Here is a 20,041-nt window from a genome sequence, read left to right on the forward strand (position 1 = left end):
ATAAATGGCACAAACAAATGCAAGTATGCACACACCCTTCTCACCCACCCTCACTCCCGCGTACGCAGGTGCATAAGGACACGCCGTATGTATGCCAGTAAGCACACTGCTGACGATAGCCGAGCCCAGACCAGCACGGATAAACACGTAAACACACACCCAACACAAGACGCCATATGCGCTACGATCTCTCTGAGGAAAAGCGGCAGATAATGAATGGGCCCCTATCACACACCCCAGAAAAGTGTCGCGAGTGACTTGAGACAAGGAAAAATATGTTTTCACTGAGGAAAAGCGATGACCTTATTCCTTCTCTGTGTTCAGATGCAGTGTGCTTTTGCCTGCATCGCCAGGTTTGGCCAAACAAAGATGAGCTTAAATTTAGGCCCCATGATGTCAACACAAACACAGGATAGAAAGTTCATCTTTAATTAGGTGTCCCCCCTTTTCTAAAGTTCATTTCAATTAGTCCCACCTCGGCCCCACTTTCAGGTCTCAGTGATTTGTCAATGCCTCAACTTCTATGTAGCGCAGTGTGGTCACAATGCAGCATGTACAGTAAATGTGTGTGTGTATGTGTGTATGTGTGTGTGTGTGCATTTTGCATGCGTGTTACTGTTTATGTTTTGTGTGTGACCTCGACAAAAAAAAAAAAGGGACTCCTGTGCCCTTGACATTTCCTTCTTGTTCTCATGATGAATTGCAGGAGTTATTTACTAGTTCATAGGAGAGATTCACAGATCCCCGCTTTGTTCCCAAACACTCACAAAGAGTGCAGACACATCCATAAAAATAACTGCTCCCGAACTTTCACCGTCATTCCTGTGAAACAAGACTTTTTTTTCTCTGAGCTCATTTATTCCATTAAGTGGAGCGTTAGTTAGAAATGCTAAATCTGCTCTAAATGACCTAAAACTATTTAACAATCTAATACACAGCAGTTATAAATAACATTTTTGTAATATCTGGACTGATAAAAACTTTATTAATATATCAGTTTGTCCACTTTTTTAAGATGTATTAACTGTCCTTCATTCGAATTGAGTTTCACTTTAAGAAATACTTTGTTTGGTAGTATAAAAAAAAAACATATTGATTTTGTAAATATTGATGATGCACAAAGATTGAGTGAAACGTTTAGATTGGTTACCTGGACGAAGTTCTTTCGGTTCATGGATGTGTTCATTTAAAAGTTATTTTAAATCTTTGTCTCTTTTTTTTGAGTATAAAATAATACTTCATAATGTGGTCATTTATTTAATTTATGTTCGCTGCTATATGTATTACCGGAAGAGGCATGTTTTGTAATCCAGTGGTGTACTGTAATCCCATGTGGGACAGGCCAGATGTTCGGCACGACACAGAAACAAAACTAAACTCAAACTAAACTCTACAGCTGGTATGTCCTTGTTTTGTTAAAATAATTTTGATGAATTGTCTTCTTTTGGAAAGAACTGTTGGCATGAAAGTAAAGGATATCAGCACTTGGTCCACTGTCTGTTGTTTCCATAGCTTTTGCGCTGCTGTTTTTACTCATGGCAAACTTCCTTTGCCTTGTGACTGACATTCAAGTTCTTCTGATTCGGATCAAATTTTAAGTTCGAACTGCAGGCAGCAAAACAAGAGTATTTTTAATTAATTCTAAAAGAGCAAGCATCAAGAAACCTGCAGACACATCATTCAGATGTACTGCACATCACTAGCTTGCTGTCTATAGGTGCCGTTGGTTAGACGGTCTACGTAGGATCCTGAAGGTGTACTATGTCTCCTCTGCCCATTTCGTGACACCCTCACAAAAGCCGATCAATCAGCTGTAATGAAACCCATCAGGTCACCTTTGAAATTTATCATTTTTTTTTGTGTGTGTGTAAAATGAAACGCCCCATGATGGTATGGACGCTAAATTTAGATTACCTATATGCTAACATATCTCCACCCCTCCTCCCGTCTAAAAAGAGAGGAGAAAAAAAAGGTTTAGAAATTACGCTGAGATGCCGAGTCCACGTGCTCGTGTGCTTGTGACAGGTAAAATCAAAAGCCCGATCATTTGACTTTGTCTTCTTTTTCGTCCCTCGCCATGGCGAACCTACATTTTTCATTTCATTTCCAGAGTTAATGCACAGAATCTAAAAGTTTTAAAGGCAAACATGTGGATGTGGAATGTTGCTTTGCTGCTCATCAGCGGAAAAAATATTGAGCAATCACCTGACTGCTTGACTTATCTCTTTCACCCTGCGGTGTGTTTCCCTCCGTGTGTTTCTGTCGCTCGCAGAGGTTTGAGGTGCTTAGCATCTCTTGTTTGCACACAATCCGTCTGTGATTATTGCCCGCTCCAGGCTTCATGCACAGTGATGCGTCTTTTCACAAAGCAGCTTCATTTGCATAGATTTTGCCAAGAACCTCTCAAATCTTAAGGAGTGCGCTTAAAGGCGAGTTAAAGATGAGCAATCATGACGACAGATCGCCTTGTTTGTGTTAAAGGCAGGAGATATCAGTATCAGCAGAGTCGCGCAGAGTAAATTGGCTCTTCAAGTCGAGGGAGGCACACAAGAACTTTTATGAATTTGTTTTGATGCGGATGGGAGGATTTTCCAACAGTTGGAGCTTTTTTTTTGAATCGTCAGGCCGAACTGCAATCAAGGTCCGACTACACGGTTCATTTTCTGCAGATGGCACACAAAAAGTCCTTATTCGAGCATTTGCAACGACGCTTTTCTTATGTGTTTCTTGATTTGTTTATTTATTTCTTTATTTTGTTGTTGTCATTTTTTTCTGCTGAACACAGCTGCTTGGGCCCCACCATGCAGAAAGGCCCAATATGGCTCTGTCTGTAAATCGGAGTCCGGGGGCCACAAGACAGAAAACGGGGGAGAGCCACCCGGCGAAATTTAGCGCACGATGGCTCCCAGCGGGCATCATTTGGGGACCAGAGAGACTTTTTTTCCCTCCTTCTCTCTTTCCTTTTTCCTGCATGGTGAGCAGGTTGGAAGGCTCAACCCTAACATTGCTGCTGACACAACCACTCAGGGACAGCTGTAACAGCTCTCTTAGCATGGCACCTGTTATTGAGCCGTCAGAACAAGAGAGAGGGAGAGGTAGAGAGACAGAGAGAGAGAGAGAGAGAGAGAGAGAGAGAGAGAGAGAGAGAGAGACGGAGGAAGGGAGAACAAGGATGGGAGAAGGAGGTAGGAGTGAAAGCGGAGAAAGAGTGAAACTCAATTGTAATTTCAGGGCTGTCACAGTTCTGAGAGCCGGTAATTCGGCTGCCGTATCGGTGAGCGGACGTACTTGAATGCCTCTCCGTGCTGAGACTGATCTCTTCCCTCATTGTCCGGACTACCTAAATTTACACATTCATCACGAAACAGAATAAACACACTGATTATAATTAGATTCACATCAGGCTATTTTGTAAACAGAGAGCAGAGTGTGTGTCTACGTGGTGGTCGTCACACTCCTGCTCCTTCTGTTTCGCTGCTCTGTTTCTCTGGTTTAACACCTTTTCTTCTCATTGTGTCTGTTTTAATGCAGCTGAAATTACTTGGACGAGCCAGTTTGCCTTTTATGCACCTCTTTTTTTTTGTTTTCTTCCACTTTTGGATTTTGTTTTAATGATTCATAATGCTTTCATCAAACTAATAACGATTACAAAGACTCTATGTCTCAAGTCTCGCCAAGATAAATGACCTGCAGTATAGTAAAAGAGGTGGTAATAATAGCACGTGCCGTTTTCAGGAATGTGTTTTTCCATTGTAATTCATTTTCTTTTGAGACAATACCAGGAAAGAGGATGGAGATATTTAACAGCTTTTTTTATAGGTTAACATATCTCTTTGTGGTAGAGAGAAACACTAACAAATATGGAGGAACACAAGAAAGAAAGCAAAACACTTTGGTTTACTTCCCCTCTCAGCCAATCATCAGAAGCACACGGCAAGTAGCTGTCCATTCAAGCAAAGCAGTGGCATTCCTCTGCAGAGCAATCAAAATGGATTAAACCAACCACGCTCCAGCTGCCTCCACGCAAATCAGATATGCCTGTGATGATGATAATCAATCCATAATAAAATAACAAAACATAAATCTGATAGTGTTGTTCCAACAATTTTAATAACATAGATTTAAATATTGCCATGTGCACTGGAGTGATTTATTGATGAAAAAGTGCTATCAAGCTTATATACACCCCGTTTCTGGTGGCCCGCCAATAATACCATTAACTGCATTGTTCAAACTCATTATGTGATGAGAAACACAATAATAATCGCACGACTACAAACGCACAATTTCTCCCATTGAGCTAATCACTTTCCGTAGCATTATTAGTCTCTCCTCCTCCCCCTGCCTCTCCCCCTCTCTCTCTCTCTTCTGCTCTCTTGCTCAGTTCGCCATAAATCCTAAGAGAGGCTGGTGTATAAATCCCTAGTCCTGAATTAGTATTGTAATTTCTGGTATCCATGCATGCTTTGCCAGCGCAGACCTTGGAGTTATTAATCTGGGGGGACAGGTGCCATAGAAACAATATGCTGAGCGGTTGGCCTGGATACTGGGCCGACCCCACCCCGTGCCAAACCCCCTCAGCGCATTCAATTAGAATTACAAGGTATGGACCAAAGCCCAGTTTTAGTGAACATAAAAAATCTGAAAGCTGAAGGGATTTTATCATTGTTTTATGTTCTATGTTTTATCACCACAAGTTAAGCTTGAATTTAGTTTTTCAATAGATTTGTCTGCTTCATAGAACCAAAAAAAACAAAAAATAAATAAAAATATGGAGACTAACACGTAACATAAAACATGAGTTTCTGAAGAATGGCCATGTTGCCTCTTGTGACATCTCAAAGTGTCGGTGCTGAGCTGCTTTTGGAGTCCCATAATGTGTGATATCGTGTGGTTTACCACCTCTCTGATAGAAAAGCTGTTACGCCGCACATATGGCCCACTGACAAACATGACAGATGAAACACTTTGTTTGCTTTTGTTTAAGCACCGGCTCCTCTCCTAATACAAGCCTTTTAAGTGATCAAAAAGGCCTGGCAATATTTGATGTTGTCTGCGGAGGGGGGGGGGGGGCAGGCAGAAGAAGTGTCATCCAGTGATATACAGCTCCAGTCCTCTGTCACACAGCGCAGTGTCTGCTGGGAAATAATCTGACATCTTGTGCTCGACACATCCAGGCGATGAGTAGAGAAGGAGGGAGGAAGAAAAAAAAAAGGAGGCGGGGGAGGGAGGGAGATGAGATAGAAGGCAGAGAGTGATGGGACAAAGAGGCGAGGGGGAAGAGAGAGGCCGAGGGAAGTGGGAGTGTGAGCGGGAGAGCGAGAGGAGAGAGAGGACACAATCAATTCAGCAGCCCCGTCTCCATCATGTCATCGCCTGTCAGCATAGATTTAAGAATAAAGCTTTTGAGAGACCTTCCAGAGCTACAGTCTGATCGATGCTCTGGAAACATTGGCCCAGATGTCACTGACACACATCACACAGCCGCTCAAAACACAACCGACCCCATCGTGAGAGGGTCACCGTGAACTACCAGATACCCCTGCCCCTAGTTTGTAGCGGGACACGACACACTTTTCAAAGGCCATAGTTCTGCCTTATGTGTCACCATCCACATACGAGCTCGTCCAGACTATAACTTAACCAGTGGGGACACAAAACTGGAGGTGCATATGGGCAAGACCATTAGAGAAAACAGAGAGGCAAACATGGAGATATGGTGACGGGGTGAATAAATCGAGTCATTAAACAAGTGTTTGTGGGAGCCTGGCTCCCATATGACAGCGCGGGGCGGCAGGATGCTTCTGCTGCCGTTCCCCCGTAAACAGACAAACAGATTGGCTCGTTTGCCTCTCTCCTCTGGGCAGCTTTTGCCTCCTGCTTTCTGGGGAACGCTTAGGACTTTCCTCCCCTGGGTCTCTGGAGAGACTCCTGCTCGTGCTGTATTTCAATTTATGGCACGGCTTCTTTTAATTAATCTACACTACTGTCAAGTGTAAAACTAATGCTGAAAGCAGATCTCAACCCGTTTAGCCTATAAGTAGCAGTGAATCAAAGTGTAACTGATTTAATTAAAACACTCACTGATCAAAATGTTAAATAATTCAAAAATGTTTTAGTCAAAGGACTGTGTGCATGTTTGCTGCTTCTTAGCCAGTCTCCTTTCACTACTTTCTCCTTCAAAGGAGCAAACTGTGAAGCTTGTTTTGTCACCTGCAAAACAGACAAGTGAACCTATCCTGTGTCCCCATGTGAAAACGAAAAGAAAAAAAAAAAAGTTGTCGCATGAGTCAACAGCCAAACGGTTTCTCTCTCTGTCATAAAGTGTAAACCGTAGTACGTAATAGACATGACCTTTTCCTGTTTTGCTACATATATAATTTGCTAAGTGGCTGTATTTTGGCAAGAGAAAAACTTCTACGGTGCTTATTTCTTTCGTCCATCAAATTAAAAAAAAAAAAAGAAAAATGCAAATGTACGTGCTCTGTTAGTGGCACATGCAGCAGTATAAATGAAGAAGCTTGCAGGCATTAATTGAGTCAAGCTTCACGGTTCATGTTTGCTTTGCTTGTCCATCTGTGACAGTGAACTAGTAAATAAGAAGAAAATGAATACTGTGGAGGATTTTTAACATCAGTAAAACTGTTTAAAACACATAATAGATGGCTTACAGCTTTAAAAATCACTGTCAAAAATATTTTAGTGATTTGGTTTTGCAATAACAATCCAGGACCAAAAGTGTTAAAGAGTGCCGCTACCAGCAGAGTGGAACATGTACTTCACTGGCCAGTGGAAAAAGGAAAACCACAGTGATTCCACCTCAGCAGCACAGAGGGGAAAATCTGCCTCTGAGCTCAAAACCTTCTGAAAATCTAGAAAAAGAAGACTATAGAGTTTCATAGAAGACACTGAGATAAAATTGTCTTTTTTTCCTGTCACTGTTCGTCTTCGTTACACGCAAGGCCATTATTTTCACTCAACTGCCTTTACTTCCTTTTCTTCAACCCTCTCATTCAGTCTTGTCTTTTGATTTCAGCGTGGAGGGCAATCGTTACATGAGTGATGGTACCCATCATTGTAGTGCATGTGTTGTAAAACTGTCAGCCGCTGACAGATTGACTGACACGCTCAAACCTTCGATCACCACCACAGACAGGGCAGGGTTACGCGGAGAAAGATACAGAGTCAAAGGCACGCACGGAGAGAAGAAACGAGGGGAAACAGGTGCATTCAGAAAGTCGTGCTTTATTTTGTTTTGTTCTGTGAGCACTGATCAAGTCTGGCACTAAACCGAAACCATAAAACAAACACGGTTTGCTTTTAAAAGGAGTGCAAAAAAAAAATATACTGATATACAGAGAAGGAGTGTTGCTGTGTAATTTCCAACAGCTGTTGATTCAAAGGGAAAAACTTTATTTGGTCCAGATGGTCTCAGTCAGTGGCAGAATGAGAGAGCTGACTTCATTGGCTCCAGCCATGTGTTTTTCCTCCTGATAGAAATTAAAATGGTCGTTCGTTTGTCACCGCTCACTACACAGCTTAAAATGTAGCAATGAAACGTTCCTTGGCGATAATGCACCATAATTACTCAAACGCCTGTTCTTTATCTGCAGCAGAGGGACGACAGAAGGAACATTTTCCTCAGATGAGATTTTAAAACCAGAGAGCTTGCTCCAGCCACAGCAAGACGAAATGCAGTCAAAAGCATTGTTCTTTTTTTAGCAAGAGAGAAGCAGCACTCTGTCATCTTCTTGCTCAACACCGTTGGAAATGAGACCTCTTTTTTTTTTTTTTTTTTTTTTTCCTTTTAACAGAAGCGACAGAGGAGAGTTTGACGGTAGCTTCTGCTGGGTGAGCCTGAGTATCTCTGCCTCCAATCAGACGGAACATGCTGTAGTGGCGTGCTATAGCAAGTATCAGTGTGTGATAAATGTATTTATTTTAGCAGTCTGATGGGTATTGATCTCCTCAGCGGCTCCTCCACAGGCTAACATTAAGGGACCATGGAAGGGAAGGGAGTGGGCGGCTCGCTAACATCAAACACATCTCATACCTCACAAATGAGGTGAAAAACACACCGTTGTGGAGGTGTGGAAAGGTTAACAGTGGCCTCCAACTGCCAGTTAAACATAAAATCAGTCATTTATCGGAAATAAAAGTACGAGTATCTCAGCAGTCACCGTTACGGAGATGAAAGACCGAAGCACGACAGAAGTTGAGTCACGGCAGCGTGAAACTGACACAGAGCAGAAAATATATCCACTCCGCTGCACATCCACACGCACACATGAGTAGGCTGGAGAGGTACGGGCATGTCGAAGTGAGGCGTAAATGGGACCTGTAGTTTGACTCAAACATCCACTACAGCATCCCCTTCGCTGCAGCACTGCACCAATCGTGAGCGTTTGACTGCGAGCGTCCTGAACTCGGCCGCGGGCTGAGGCCAGCCGTAATGCTCTGTGAGAAATATCACAGGCGCTCATTTTTCATCTCAGTTTCAGTTTCTGTATTTTTCTTTTGATCTCCCCGTCTTTGTTAACTCCTCTCAACCTTCCTGCGTTTAAACGTTGACAGATGATTCATTGAGCTTTTTTTGATGCCTGCTGAAAATGTCAGCGGCCGAGGTCGAGAGACAGTTGCATCTGTCTGAGTTCTTTTAAAGAGCTAGAGGACTTTATCAGCACAAAGCCTTTAAAAAGGAAACCTCTGTTCACTTTTCAGTCAAAGGGACCTTTTCTGTATAACTCCAGAAAGTGTATTTAGAGAAGACATTTACATTTCTTTATAAAAAGTGAACTAATTTAATAAAAAACGTGACATGTGACATGACAGACAACGGGGCAGTGACATGTTTCTAATAAAGCAAATTAGAAAACAATGAGAAATGAATGAGAAATGAATGCCCATTTTGGCAGAATTCAGAATTAAACACAATAAAACAATGACAAAATATAGACGTACTCTAATTTGCAAAGAAATTCAATTTTATGTCCTTTAGATATAAGTGATTTAACAGCGTATTCATTTCCACAATCCTGCTGAATATTTCTTGAAGGAACTAAAAGAAAGAGGAGAGAAGTGATGAAAGCATTTATATCTGACAAGTTTTTTTTGTTTGAAGAGTGTATATGTGTGAAATTCAATTAAACGAGCTTTTGTAGTGCTACATAAAAAAAAAAAATCTCAGCAGAGAATGATGAAATGGCAGCTCAGTTTTTCCTCAAATGAAAAGATTAAAACACAACCAAAAGAGGACAAAGAGAGGAAAACATTAGTCACATTCGAGCTCTTCAACAATTGCTGTAAGACATTCACTTCACTGTGCGTTCAGAGGCTGCTAAACGGCAGCAGATTGTGAAACACTAAATGAGTGCGGTGCCGCTCTCATTGTGGCTTGGTCTATAAACACAGGATCTGATTGGGTAATCGGTGCCTCCACTATGGTCTCTTAAACAGTAAATTTACCCCCTTGAAATGGAGAGAGCTCTCCGGAATAACTCAAAATATCCTCAGAGATAAGATACTCCTTGACTCACCAGCAACACTAAAAGGGAATTTCCACTGCAGTCGTATAATCCATCGCGTTAACTAATAATTACCTGTCGCGATTAGTGATCATTTTGGGTCATGTGTGCACGAGTGTGGGTGGGTCTGATTAGAGCTTCTGCCACAGTGCGCCTCACTCTGAGCTGCACAGAGGGATGGTGACCTTAAAGAGCGATGATGAACACAGTCACTCAGGCAAGCCACAGTACACGACTCAAGTCACACTTGACTCCAAAATAAGGAAACTTTGCACCTCTCAGTCAGTGAGGACGTTAATAAAACCACATTCAGTATGTGGATTTATGCCTACACTGAACAACGCGATGATCTAGAGAGAGAATAAACAAAAGCTGTGGATAAACAGGAAGATAAGCAGAGTATGAGACTTTCACCAGTAAACCACTGTTCTAATCTAAAATGGAAAAAAAAAAAAAACATACTGTATGTCCCTGTGGACTAATACGGACTGTCTGTTTGGCATCAGATGCTGAAGTTCAACACAAACAGCCTTTTATTTAGTGGAAGGTCATTTGGAATCATTTGCTCGACTGACCTCGCTGGAGAGCAGACTTTTGTTCACTTTGCACAAAAATGAAGGGAGTTCATACGTGACTATTTTGATTTTCTTTTTTTTATGCCTACTTACTTTCTCTGTTTTCATTCTTGCATTCTCACTCTTTTCACTTTGACTTGTCTGCTGGTGTCGGTCACAGTCAAAGTATAACAGAACAAAAGTTTCTGTAATTTCTGTATGCTAATTCATGCCTTTAAATCTGCAAAAAAAAATATTATTAAAAACAAATATTTGAACTATTTTTCTTACTTTGCACATGCCAATGCTTGTGTGTATTATGTGTGTGTGTGCTTCGTGTGTGTGAGCATAGTTAACTGAAGCTGAGTTAGTCAGACAAACAGGATTGAGAGAGGCTATCAGCAGATGAACCACAAGCATTTGCATCTAAGGAAGTGTGTCAGCCATACGGGACAGTCCCCAGACTGAGAGCCTTAGTGCTTTTATGCCCTATTTTACACACACACACACACACATACATACACATACACATACACAATGTAAGGACAGAGGACATGAGGTGGTTAAAAAGTGTATCGTTTTAATTGTGTAGATGGAGAAAATGTAACATCTGCAGCGACATGTTTCTCTGTGTAATTTTTATTTTTCCATTATGTTACTCGATGTTGTGTTATCTGTTTTCCAGTAATGTTGCATTAGATTTCCAATACTCGTGGCGTGTTTTTCCATCTTTCACAGATCAAGACTTCATGGCCTTTTTAGATGAAAACTTATCAATACAAGATGAAGCATCAGCAAAAAAGCAGTGACACATTGCCAACATGCTCTTGTTCCCGGTGCCAGCATCAATAATTCAGCCACTAGCTCATAACTTTATTTTCAATGCATAATTGAGGCCAACCAATGTTTTCTTCAGCCAGTTATACGTCAAGCAATTCTTAAACAACGAGAGGAGCTGTCCATTAAGCTTTTAACATCTTTGCTTTTTCATACTCCAGCAGATGCAGGAAAATATGGACAGCGGGGCCTGTCTTGTGCTCAGGTGGGGGGTGTTTTCGGGCGTTTTCGCTCTGCAGTCATAGCTGCTGCGAGCATGAAAGTCTTAAAATGCTAACTGCGGGAGAACTGTGGTGAGTAAATGAACTAGTGTAGACTCCACATTTAAAAAGTGTGGTTTGGAAAGGAAGGGGGTCTCAGGGTGAGGTGAGGTTTCTGTACCTGCATTCGTGAATGTGCTTATGTGTGTGTGTTTGTCTGTGATGCATGTATGTGTGTGCAAAGTGAGTTACAGTCTGTATTACTGATTTTTATTAAAGTCATTTTGTAGATATCTAAGTGGCCTGTACGTATAAATCTTAGCATGGCAGAATGCTACTTAAAAAAGACCCTCCTTCATCCAGTGACTCATTATATGACCTGATTACATTGCTCATTTGTTTTGTACTACTGCTTAATAAATATTGATTTACTATGTTAATTACATGTTAATCTCAAAACACATAGGTGCTAGGGTTATGACTCTCTCAAGTCATACTGCAAATTTCCTGTTTGCAAATATTTATTGAGGACGGCATCCTGAGAGGGCTATAAAAGTGAATGGCAATCATTAAACAGAGACTATCTGTCTACAATATCTGCACAAGTGTCAATATCAGCTACACAGGTTGACCCTGTGACTAATCAATTGCTCATACTCCTTTTTTCTTTTTTTTTCAAAAGTCATAAATATCAGGGCGCGTGCGTGCACACACACACACACATACACACACACACACACACACACACACACACACACACACACACACACACACACAACAAAACACTAAATAGATACAACTTCTTAATAAAAGCTTTTCATAAAGAAAAGGATCCATTCCAGATGTATTGTACATCAATTTCACTGTTTATGTGGAAATGTCATAAGCTGTGATCTCAGGTTGAGGTGAGCACTCAGACTCTTAATTGACAGTGTTTTTTGGGATAAAACATCTAAATTTACGATGATCAAATTAATTTAGATAACCATTATCTATGTTCTATAGCTCTTGTGAACTGCTTGCTATCGCCAAACTAAATTATTTTCCAAACTGATTGCTTTGTGAAGCATAACCTACCAATACGCTGGAGGGAACAGTTGAGACTTTGCAGGAAATCGAGCCCATGAATGTTAAAACGGGGGCAAATAATAGAGCACATCACTGGAGCTATTTTCTTCTTTCTACAAATTGCTTTATCTCCCACTGGGATTAAAATATGTCATCATAGCTAATTTGACAGCAGTGTATTAATAAAGCACTTGCAGTTGAATCTGGTTATTAGCCAGAATAGGTGACTGTAAAAAGTTTTTTTTTTTTTTTGCTCTGCACACATGGGACTTCACATGTGAACTGCAAAAGATTGTTCCACAGTGAACCCTCTAAAGTACACATAGGTGATGTACCCGAGAAAGTCAAAATAGTTCGTAATGATCTCTTCATGGCAGTTTCACATGTTTGTCATCATCACCCTTTGCCCCAAGTCCATATTTCAATTTACACTATTACACTCAAACACAAACTCTCAGTATAAAAATGACGAACATGTAAAATAGCTTGCATGCACACTAAAATTGTTCGGTTCTTGAATGTAAAATTGAAACTGGTAGTAGTATTTCAGCTGATACAAAGCATTCTGAATACTTGTATAGTGTCTGTTGTTGAAATCTAACTCTGTCGTCTTTGTTTAGAACGGAAACCTGCAGACTCTTGGACCGTCATTGCATACTATAAGGTTATATTACGACAATGAACCTTTCGAGTTTAGTATGCATCACTCCCTCTCCTCTCTATCAGTCTTGCGCCCTCCCTTTCTATCGCTCTTGCCGTTTCACTCTCAATCCAAATCCCTCTTTCACAAAGATATATTGAAACTGAGAATGCATTAGGATGATTGGGAAGCTAAATTAAAAGGGAAATACTGCCCCTTTTTTTGCAGGGAAAAGCTGTAAATGAGGAATGGTAAACAATGTCACTTTAATCTCATCTGGTCTAAACAAAATGGATACTGTGTAAAATAATTACTTTAGAGTGTGCTGGAGTGTGTTTGGGAGTAATCTGTGCAGCATGTGGTGTTTGAATGGTTTGTTCCTGACATCAAGGTTGCTGGTTTAATTGAGCCTGTACTGGACCCAGGGCTGAGAGAGCAGGCAGAGGAGCATTGATAAACTATGAAATGGTTCCAATATGGCCAATCGATGAGGCTCTGTGAGCAGCTCCCTTGGGGCTTTGATTTTCCTCTCAAACAACAATCCAGGATCTCTGCTCTTCAAAGGCAAACTCCATCTATGCTGTTACTGTTGTTGTTGCTTCCCCCATGTTTGAGTGATGTCACTGAGGTCGATTTTATCCATGTCCATAAAGGCTCTCCCACACTTGAATCACCCGGGAGACAGCTTCTGTTGGTCTGTGCAATGGTAACAACAACCAATAAAGGTCAATCTCCCATGGTAATGGCCAATTGGGTTTGTTCCCATTATTGGCCCTCTGAGCAGTGGTCAACAGATGGAGAGCTGGCATCACTGACACAAGTTAGATTCCAGCCTTAAGGAGGCTCGGCGTCGTCTCCAAGTGCTGCCGCGCAATCGTGTCTCTCCCTCGGCCTGTGTTGGCCTGTACATCACTCCACCATGCGCAGCTCCGGAATAAAGGAGACCTGTCGCAGTAGCGTCACAGGAGCGCTGCCAGTGAGGGCTAACTGTCTAACCATTTCAGCTAATTGCCTCATTAATGATTCACCGGTGTTAGGCTGCTCTAGCACTTCGCTGTGGGGAGCAAATTGTTCTGATTGGTTTGCCTCTGTCAATTATTGATGAGGCAGTGAGCTGAAGTGCTAACACCTGGCTTTGGAGGTCCAAATGGCCCTGCATTCCCATCACATACTCTGTTATCACACACCCCGGGACCACATTCAGTCTTGAAGGCTACAGTCTTGACTGTTGCTGTTCTCTGGGAGTAGATGTAGCACGCCCCAGGGCAATGGATGTGATCTCTGTTGTGAGGATATTAGCTCATAGAACATGGCTCACTGCTGCGTAAAAAGGTGGACAAAACAGAGACATATAGCTTGCAGTGATTCGTGTTGTAAGTGGTGGAAGGCACACAGCGAGAGGGGCCAAATAACAGTAATACTGCAAATAAGTGGTCATAATACTGTGAATAACGGATGGAATAAATCATAGTTTACTGACTCTCTTATCAGCACACTGCACAAGCTGTCTCCAGCTCTATCCATGTGTTTGGGAATACTAAAATCATGTTAGGTCAGTATAAGAATTCAACAATTTATAGCTAATAAACAACACCATCTTAAGACAAATTAGTTGTATACCATTAAAACATCTTCAGATTTTTACAGGCATGAGTGGAGCTGTAACAGTATGTGATACCATGTCAATACTTGCTTTGTTTATGGTGATTTATAATGGGTGCAGGCTAGGCCCCTTTACAGTTGGGTCATGTAATTGGATCTCCAGTAGATAGTAGCTGAATTCCACTATGGTTTCTGTGTCTAATGGCCCACTCACAATGAGCTCCTTCTGGCTACATGAATCATGCCTACACAGTGCACAGGCCGCTGAGAGGTCTCACCAAACTTTGTGTATTCTACGAAACAAAAACAGAATAAAGAACCCCATTTGTGTGTGTGTGTGTGTGTGTGTGTGTGTGTGTGTGTTTGACATTTTTTAACATGAAGAAAGTAAATAACGTAAAGGGAAGCAGACACAGAGTGGACTCATGCTCACTGAATTTGCTCATCTCTCCGTGGCCTTAATTGAAGCTGATTAAAGAGTCACCCCCCATGCTGACGCCACTGTCACTCTGAATCTCAGCCAAGTGGGCTTGCCATGTACACTCACAGGGTGGTCACTCTGCCTTTGTTTTTACACTGGCACCACTGACAGCAGAGCCCACCCAACCCCCCCAAATACAGTGACTGTGACTCACTGCGTGTCACCATAAACCCTGGACGGGAAGGGGGGGTCCTGTGGAGTTCACTCACTGCCTCATGGTGCACTTTGTATGTGTGTGCATTCATGGAAGCGCTACACTAAAGTATGTGAGAGAACTGTGGTCTAATTCACACTTTAAAACTTCTTTTTCTTGTTCCTTGTCCAACCCCTCCTCTCTCCCCGACCCATCTTTCTCTTTCTGTTCACAGATAACCTAACGACTGAGCAGCGATGACATCAGAGCAGCTGACCAATTGCACGGAGACACCTGCAAAGCACAACATTCAAAAATGACTTCACTGAAGAACAAAAGACAAGACCTGCTGAAATCCCACAAAATCCCTACAGTGAAATTCTTAAAGGCCTCGTACTTCTCCTGTCTCCCTCCCTGATATTTTACCTCCAGCTTTTTTTCTATGAAACACTGAAAAAAGAAGAAAAAAAAAACACAAAAACAGACTCATACTCATGAGATGGTTGACAACGCCAGATAAATACACTGGAAGGACTATTTTCTCTTTGGTGGGAAGATCACTGATGCATGCTTCTGTAAATAGATCATAATAAAACCCTATTGTTATTCCTAATATAGGAAACTTACCAAGTCGCTCTCACCAACTTCATAAACCCTCATGACTGTGGATAGAGCACTCATGGTTCAACATTTTCCATATGAAGTCAGTATTCTTCTTACATCCTCAGACACCATGTAATTATCATTTCCAACATCATTTCTCTACTCTTTGGAGATATTTGAACTGTAAAAATTGTACTTCCTATTCTTCTTATTCTATTTACATAACAGCCTAGTCTTCCTCTCCAATATCCATATTAGTACATGTAAATAGAGTTGAATGAAGACAACAGCATGGAACAGACTATAGTGTATATTTACCACTCCCTTAGTAGATGACAAATCTCAACATGTGGACATTTCAGACAAGCTTTTTAAAAGTTTAAAATACCTGTTTTCTGGTAGTTAAAGACATAGTGCCAGCGATCTGGACACTTTTCCTATGTATTTGAATAGATGCATAAAGACATTAGCTATAGATAATGTTATTATTTGACAACCTTACAAGGATTAGAAAGCTGCAATTTTTTTGGTATCATCAATAAGTTCCACCAAAAAACAAACAGTCAGGCTGAAGAAGGAAAAGCAAGCAATTCACCCAAGCCATGAGTCTATCTTGGCACTTCTAAATCTTATTTTCAACGTTTGATCATTTATTTTATATGATTTTTTTTTTCACAATCTCCTCCCAATATCTACCTATCTATTATTTCCCATTGCAATAATTGCCCTCTCCCTCCCCATGAGTGGGTTGTAACTGCTGCAGCAAAGCTGCTGTCAGCCTGAGAGGGCCACCTTTATCTTTGCATGGTTTGTAACAGCGCTCCAATCCTGAGCCTTCACACGGGGGAAAAGAACACCTCAGTGATTGCAATGTAGACATGAGGACTCTGACCTCCGTCTTCTGTGGACTATGAAGATAACCAAATGGACCGGCAGACAACACGCCAAGCCAATGAACAGACAACCTCAAAGGTTACCCCATCACTGGTGAAGACTGAAAAACCTCTGCATGGACAACAGGGAAAATACTTGATTAAAGAACACCTCATCTCCACCATCGTGCATCCTCTACCTCTTAGTGTGTGCTGTGCATCCAGAAAATCCTGACTTATCAGCGACCCCTCCACTGTCCCCACAGTCCACTTCTCCACTGCATGTCCCTAGAGCCTCATGAGGAGAGTGTCGCTCAGTGTTGAATGCTACTGATGGACACACACGGCAGTTGGGCAAGCAAAATAAACACTTGTTCACTTTGACACAAACACACTCACACACACGAGCGCATGCATACAGATGCACAATCATACACAGCGCCACTCAGATATGTTGCTGTATATATGTACAGTATATCCACTATGTATAGTCTCAGATGCTGTACTTTGCATGATGACTTGTAGATGGAACGTGACCATTATTCATAGAAGAGGCTGCGCAGGTGGTCACTGGATTGACTCTCTAAACAAACGCAAGCTCTTTGTCATCTTTACATCTACTACTTTGATTTGAGAAAATGCATAGTAACATGGCAGAAATAGTTTTACCATTCCCGCTCCTATTGTGAAAGGTCCTCTTTGGCCAAACAGCAGCGCTGATAGGTTTTAAACTCTTTGACGGGACACATAACCTTGCCTTTGATGTCAGACAGAACCTGGCCACGGTGAGCGTGGGTAGGAGAAGAGAGGAGGGAAGGCAAACTGGGGCGCTCCAATTAAGTGGCAGCACACAAAGTGGCATGGGGCATCCTGCCAGCAACTGTCTATTCATCCTATGTCAAAGGGATTTGCACATCTCAATGAGCAAATGCACTGCCAGTTAAGTCCGAGAGCAGAGCAGAGGGGAGCAGAGAAAGGAAGCGAGGCTCGGAAGAAAGGCTGAGAGCGAAAAAGACTATCCCGACCAAAATTTAAGGTTGTACTGAGCTTACGTTCAAGTATCCTCCAGGTCTGTCCACCTATAGAATATTCTTTTCTGACTGGCAGCCACCTTGGAGAGTTCAATAACCCCCTGACCTCAGACTGTTACAGTGTCATGCAGCTCTCTAGGCTGTCATGACCTCACGTCCTGTCTGAGGTTAACTTTGTGTTAATGAGCATGGCCTTCAGCTCGACCAGATGTTCAGCCTTGTGGTTAAGTACTTGTTACCCTTCTATCCCAATGATTCTTCAGTGTCTGCTGACCACAGCTGTATTCTTTCTGGACATGGCTCCAGTAACAATTTCTCATGTGAAAGATCATGTTAAGCTGTGAGATATTAGGTCACTTTTTCTCTGAAAATGATCAAACTTATCAAACTCCTGTCAGTGCATCTTATGTCCTATACCGAGAGAAAAAGCTATCTTAGCAGAATACAGGTACTTGTCAGTTGCATGCTCCCCATGCAGCCAATTTATATGAAGAAATCATCTTAATTCAAGTGCTGTCAGAGCACACTGAATCACATGAGGGTATTTACAGTCAACATGTAAACAAACTTGAAATTAGGACTTATGACTTAGCAGTGATTAGTTAAAGAAGATTTGAAATACTGAAAGGATGAAGATGTCACTCACACATGAGACGTTATATGTGGTAGGAAACAAGACATTGAGCAAGTGCTGATCTTCTCTGAGCCTCAAGCATTTCCACTTTCTTAGAAGTCAAACAAAGCCCCATTTCTGCGCAGCTGCAGGCACCGTGTGACAGGTTGATTTGTTGGTTTCTGTGCGTCCGAATGCAAGTACTGCGGTCTTCAGCCCTGACTGTCAGGCAGCATGCTCACTTTTATCTGGCAGTGACCCTGACCAGGGTCAGTACATACGTAAACATGCTCGGATGCACATGTTCATATACAGAATGTGTAAAAGTGCACACAAACACATTGAGGCACATCCTTTCTCTCTCTCTCTCTCTCTCTCTCTCTCTCACACACACACACTCACACTCACACACACCATGCTAATCTAAACAGCAAGGCTGTATGTAAACAGATCGTCAACATAATGGGATTGTTCAGTGTGCAAACAATAAGCTGTTAGCGTAATCACAGGTCAAAGATATATTACCCAGAGGGCCACGCTGTAGGTATATTAACATGATGGATATGTGGGAGAGAGGAGGGGGCAGGGACACGAAGGATATACACCGATCCTGATTCAGATTTACCCCCTATTGGGCCCGTCCACTGCCTTTCTCTCCCTCTACCTCCCTCATATGGGCCCCACTTAATCAGCCATCCTCATTCTCTTCTTGCCCCCCCCCCCCCCCCTTTTTCTCAGGCACTAGGCTCCTACCTTTCTTTACCATTACAGACCATACCCTGCCTTTTCCTATTTTCATTCTCTCCATCCCTCTCCCATGTCCCTCTTGTTCTGGTTAGATATAATCTCTTTCAGCGAAGCGGTCCATCCATCTCTATGGCCAGTGTGAGAGCAGGATAAAGCAGCTCCACAATCTTGTTTTTGGATTAAGCAAAGGGGGGTCAGAGTCATATTGGGCCAGTGAGATGCTTCACCCATGTCTGATGCACAAACAAGACCACAGGAAGAGCAAGGAGCAGACAGGAAAACAGCATATTGTAGCATCAAGTTAGAGTTATTCACATAAATCTTTAATTTTTATGAGCAACAGGAACTGTATTATCTCCGCTGAACCATGCTGAACATACTGTACTTAAGTATCTCAGTGAGTAGCAGCATACATGTCAGTCCAGACAAATCCTGTGTATCTTACTCCACTGCACGTACAGCTTATTAACTTATCTCCGCTTTATTTGATTACCATCTAGCCATTCTCTCAACTGGTTAATAAGTCTATGTCCTCCTAACTAAACACTCCATTAGTGTCATCACTGGCTGGCTTCTGTGTGTACTGCATTCGTCTGTGGAACCACTGAAGCAGATACACAGAGGGCCAAGTGACAGAGTAAACAGAGACGGAACAGTTGGGAGAAAAACAAGCTGTAAGACAGACAATAGGTACAACGGTGGCCAGTCTGACGATGACATAACAGTCAAGACCCTCTGTCTCGTGGGGGTCTGATGGCTAAAGATGTGGTTTAGAGCTTTCATATGGACAAGCCCACATAAACTACTGTGCAGTCTTACATAGACTACTGGTAAATAAGACACGTGTTACATTTGGACCAGGATTACTACTAATGATTTCAATTTGACCAGGACGAATGTAGCTTTCACTTGTTGAAATGCTGTTATGGTGTAACATTTTAGGCCAGTCAAAAGTCAAAAATGCAATCTGCATCTTGAATTCATTCACTTTTGGCAATCTCAGAATTAAAGCTGAAATAATTAAACCTGATGGCCATAACACACATCTACAGAGTCCCCACATTATCCGGGAGACCCCTGTGTTTCTATGTTAAGAAATTTTGAGAATATTCTTCAAAGAAAAAAATGAAACAGGA

The 20,041-nt window shown here is 42.0% G+C and overlaps 1 protein-coding gene across 1 annotated transcript in view; it reads left to right on the forward strand.

The window, feature by feature from the left end:
• mafa (MAF bZIP transcription factor a) overlaps positions 1 to 15,492 on the forward strand; it is a 72,044-nt gene extending 56,552 nt beyond the window's left edge. The window contains exon 3 of the mRNA XM_076726900.1: positions 15,275 to 15,492. The gene's annotated coding sequence lies outside the window, so the exon portion shown is untranslated. The remainder of the gene's footprint in view (positions 1 to 15,274) is intronic.
• The last annotated feature ends 4,549 nt before the right edge of the window (positions 15,493 to 20,041 follow it).

Source organism: Chaetodon auriga, chromosome 1 (genome assembly GCF_051107435.1).
Source record: "Chaetodon auriga isolate fChaAug3 chromosome 1, fChaAug3.hap1, whole genome shotgun sequence".
NCBI classification, from domain to species: domain Eukaryota; kingdom Metazoa; phylum Chordata; class Actinopteri; order Chaetodontiformes; family Chaetodontidae; genus Chaetodon; species Chaetodon auriga.